This window comes from Panthera leo, chromosome B4 (genome assembly GCF_018350215.1).
Source record: "Panthera leo isolate Ple1 chromosome B4, P.leo_Ple1_pat1.1, whole genome shotgun sequence".
Taxonomy (NCBI): domain Eukaryota; kingdom Metazoa; phylum Chordata; class Mammalia; order Carnivora; family Felidae; genus Panthera; species Panthera leo.
Genome location: NC_056685.1, coordinates 14903657 through 14909119, shown reverse-complemented (window position 1 = coordinate 14909119; position 5463 = coordinate 14903657).

The following is a 5463-nucleotide window of genomic DNA, read 5'->3' as shown; positions in this document are numbered from 1 at the left end:
AATACAAGGTGGTTTGTACCTTTTATTTGGGTGCTATGCTGCTTAGGGTGGGTACAGAAACACTGAGTGACTGATGGAGCTAGATGGGTCTTAAATCCTAAATACCGATTTTGTTGAGCTGTCGAGTATTTGCTGGGGGAAATAATTGATGGGAGTTTTTCTCCTCTGTGCCTAGCAGGAGGAAGCAAATTTAGTGCCTTCCTATACACTAAAGAGGAAATTGAACTGAATACATCCTTAGACAGTGTGTTAGTTTCCTATTACTGTTGTGACAAACTTCAGTGACTTAAAACAACACAAATTTATTATCTTACAGTTCTGGAAGTCAAAAATCCAAAATGGGTCTCAGTGGGATAAAATTAATATGTTAGCATGGCTGCATTCCTTTGAGAATTCTAAGGGAAAAACTATTTCCCTGCCTTTTCCAGCCTCTAAAAAGTGCCACATCCCTTCGTCCATGTCCCCTTTCCATCTTCAAACCCAGCAATAGACAGTTTAGCCTTTCTCACATAGCATCACTGACTCTCATGCCTCCTCCTTATATTTATAAAGACACTTATGGTCACACTAGCTCACCTGGATCATCTAGGATACTCTACTAAGCTTCAGGCTAGCTGATTGTCAGGAACTTTAATTTAGAAAGTATGGATTCTGAGAGCTATTGCATCTCCAACCAGCCATGACCCCTTGAGAAAGCAAGAATTGTACCAGCCCAGCTCTGGATTTTCTCCTAACTCTGACAGATAGTGATTGTCTTATTTTATTTTATTTTTAACAAATTTTTAATGTTTATTGATTTTTGAGAAAGAGAGAGAGAGAGTACGAGTGCAGGAGGGGCAGAGAGAGAAAGAGGGAGACACAGAATCTGAAGTAGGCTTCAGGCTCTGAGCTGTCAGCACAGAGACCAACACCGGGCTCAAACCCATGAACCATGAGATCATGACCTGAGCTGAAGTTGGAGGCTCAACCAACTGAGTCACCCAGGAACCCCTATAGTGATTATTCTAATAGATTAAAGTAGCATTTTAAATTCTAGTACTTTGAAAGAGGACCAGAATTTCTGTTATTTACTTAAGATTTCGGCAAAAAGTTTCAAAACTTACGAGCCATGTTTGCCAATGTCTTCCAATACGACTAATGACACAAGCCAGGAGTTATGGTGGTATACTTATGGGACCAAAAGTAGTGGTTACATGGACTCTGACCTATCAGGTTTTCCTATGCCACCTACTTACTGATGTAGAAGCAAAGCCAAGTTTTGCTAGAAACTTGATTTGCATGTATTCAGTGAGATTGTTAACTTTGCTTAAGACCAGAATATGCCATTCAAATAATAGTTTGACTGGTTTTTCCTCCTTAATAAAAGATTTCCAAGGCTTAGGAATCAGTTCTCATCTCTAGACTCCCCAGTAGGAACCAAAAAAGCAATGTGATAGTGTGAAAATAATAAAACAAAAACAATCCTAGAGCATCTCCAGGAGTGAAAAGTATTTTCCAATTCTCTTAACACATCATCTATGAATTAGATGATGTGACATTAAGACTGCTGATACACAGAAAGCTGGGGCCCTTGTCCAACATGCATTGAAATTCAGGGCCATGTTTTCTGTGCTGAGATAGGTGCTGAGAATTTGGAACATGTCTATTTTTTGAAAAAAAATGATATCATAACTATTTCCCCAACCATTTATTTTTACTTTCCAAAAACCATAGTAATAACCTTTTCTAACTACATAAAAACTGCATTCATGCCAAAAAATTGCAACAGCATATGCTAATTCAGTGCTGTAGTAACTTTATGACTTGGTACTGCCTTAGAAATGAAGTAAGTCCTGATACAGGGTTTGAATTAGACCCTCGGAGAACATTCTAGCAAGGAAGGTAAGTGGTGCTGCCTGTATCAAAGCCCAGGACTCCATCTCCTGGCCAGGGATGGGCAACATTCCTTTGAAGTGTCTTGTCACACTGGAGAAAGAAAAGGCCACAAAGAACACAGAAAATGAGCAGAGGCACATGTCACATGTTTGCATGAACATATTCTGGTACTAGCATGCCGACAGGTCATGACCGGTAACTAAATCCTTTGGGATTTGGAGGTAGCTGTAGGACCCCAATGGAAACACTTTGACTTTGAGGGTGCTGTAGGGTTTCTTTCCTTGAATACTGGAAGGTGGAGTAGATCTTACCTGCATGTATTCTCTGAATTAATCTAGTCCAATCTGGATTTCGAATCCAGCCATTTGATGCACGTACATATGACCTTGTGTGTCATTTGATGTGCGAGTAACAGGAGATTAAACACAGTCTCTATGGCTGTCAAGTAGATGGGGAGATAAGATGTGAAAATGAATAGACGATGAACAACACAAGGCCATACCTAACTCTCCTAAAACCAACAGAACTTGTGTTTTCCTGTCTTACTTTGTGCTCTTGGTCAAAATGCCATCCGTCCTTTAAAGCCCATCCTCCAAGAAGTCTCCTTTGATCCTGCTGAAAGGAGATCTTTTCCCCTTTTACAGCTTCATGGCTTACCTACAGTACGAGTCCAGTAAGTACTTATTAAATGGAAAAGTGATACATTAATTCTTGTTAAATGAATAAGTGAGAGATGTAGTAAGAACTTAGAGGTTAAGGTGATTGCTTCTGTTCGGAATGTTGAGGGAAAAAATTTAATGGAAGAAGTAACATTTAATTCCCTTTTGGGATTGTTACAAGAGTAGAGTCTTTGCTAATATGTCAAATTCGCGGTACATAAAAGGGTAAGATTTATACATCTCTGAAGAGACATCCACGGATAGTATCATGCTCCTTCTCTATCAACACCCCCCCACACACCCCCACCCCCACACACAGCAAGGATTTCTGACTTGGAAGATTTAGCATGGTATCTGGCCCACAGAAAATGATCAGTGCAAGTTGAATAAATGATTGAAATATTTTGAAGAAAAAAAAATTCATCTTACATCTATATTGCCAGTCAATAATTCTTCATCTTTAAAGAACAAAATTAAGATTTCTTAAGACCTCTGTTGCAGGAAATTTCATACGTATCTCCTAATTTCAGTGCTTGCAACAATGCTGGGAGTCTGATATTATTCCCACCATTTTTGTAAACAGAACGTTTGGCTCAGTGGGATCAAGTAACTTGCACAGGTCACAAAGGAAGTAAAAGAGTGGCAGTTCAAATCCGAAACATGAGCTTTCCATTATTCAGAATATGTGGAAAACGCAGATAACATAGGTACCCTGTGTGGTTGGTTCATCCTTTAAAACAGCGTTGTCATTTTTATTTTTAACCTTGCCCGCCATGAATTAAAACTTTGTTTAGTCCTCTCCTTAAGAAGCTATTGTGGTCTTTCTGGTGAAACCACCCGAGTCTCCCATCTTAACCAAACCCATTGGGTTTGGAGAAATGTTCCTGAAATCTTTCCATCTTTTCCCCAGCATTATTGCAAACCTGGTTTCATTTTTACATTAACACATCCTCTGGTATTATATATATAAATAAAATAAACTAAATCCGGTGCTTCTTGTGCATCCTGATTGGCCAGGCCAGATGGAGTGATTTCTGCACTAGGATTGAAAATCAAAACACAGTGCTTTTTAAAGAGGTGGAAGTTTAGAAACAACTGTTCATGGCAGACTTAGCTTTAATTCTAAGGGGGTTAAGGTTTGTTTTCAAGCCACGTTTGATGATGGAATATTGGGATCTCCACCCTGGAGCTACTATATATGTATCACACGTCTATATTGCCCTTGACAAAGAGGGGGGCATAGCTAGAGCTGAGCTGTAGAGGGTTGCAGAGCAATGTAGCTGCTATTATCACAGTCGTGGCGAAGTGACGGTTGTTTTTACTTTTGATTTTTAAGAGCCTGTATGGAGAAACCAACGGATGAAAAGTCGCTTTGTTGCATAGGTTCTGCCCGCCTCCCCCCCCCCCCCGAAGAACAAATTCTGAAGAGCACTACATGCTTATTTCCAAGCACTTACTATGAGTTAGGGCCCTTGCACTAGCTATCTGATTTAATCTTCAGGATAATCCTATGAAATTAGCATGACAATTCCTGTGTTGAGGATACATGAGATCTTTAGGGTCACACAACTAGTGTAGAGAAAAGCTGGGGTAACTAGCAAATTTATGGTTCCAAAACCCTTACTTGATTGCAGTGCCAGCTCTGAACGTACCATCAGGAATGTAAATGCATCAGAAGACAGGTTTCCTCTGTCACCGAGAAGACAGGGCCTAGAATATCTCTAAGTAACAATATTAGCATTTTGGGATGTATACAGGTTGGGGATATCCGATGCTTGTTTTCACTTTTCACCAAGAGAAGACAAAGGATGTCATGCAATAGGACAGTGTAATAATGATGAAACCAATATGGAAAGCATTGTGGCATAATAGCTTATATATAGGATTTGGATCCAGAAAGTATTAAAGGTAGACTTCCACTTATTTTCCTAGCTAGATAACCTTAAGCAAATTATTTACCCCATTTACCTGTTTCCTCATCTCTACAATGAGGATAATACAGTCAATGATTAATATACAACTAATGGTATGATTAATGCATTAAAAGCAGTTGATATTTAATGCATACATCTGGAGTTGGGAGATAAATATACACCTGTGAAACCATTTCCACTATCTGGGACATAAACATATCCATTACTTCCCAAAGTTTCTCCCTAACCTCATTATTGTTATTGTTTCTGTTATTTGAATGCACGAATACCTAACATAAGATATGCATTCTTAGCAATTTTAAGTATACAATACAGCATTGTTAGCTATCAGCACTGTGGTATACAGTAGATCTCCAGATCTTACTTATCTTGTATAACTGAAAGCTTCTGCCTTTCCTCCATCACCTCCTCATTTCCCCAGCCCCTGGCACCCATCATTCCACTCTCTTCTATGAGTGTCAATTTTGGATTCTATATTAAAATGAGATTATGCAGTATTTGCCTGTCTGTCTTATTTCACGAAATATAATGCCCTCCAGGTCCATTCATGTTGTTGGAAATGGCATAATTTCATTCCTTTTCAAGGCTTAATAATATCCCATCATACCACAATTTCTTTATCCATTCATCTTTTGATGGACACTTAGGCTGCTTCTATATCTTGGCTGTTATAAATAATGCTTCCATAAACATGGCACTACAGATATCTCTTAGAATGCTGATTTCACTTCCTTTGCATATATACCCAGAAGTGGGGTTACTAGTTCATATAGTTGTTCTATTTTCAATTTTTTCAGTGTTTTCCATAATGAATGTACCAATATACATTTCTATCAACAGCGTCTGGGAATTTCCTTTTCTCTACATCCTTGCTACCACTTGTTACCTCTCTCTCTCTTTTAATAATGGCCATCTTAATTAGAGTAAGGTAAAATCTCATTGTGATTTTGATTTATAGTTCTCTGATGATTACTGATGTTGAATATCTTTTCATG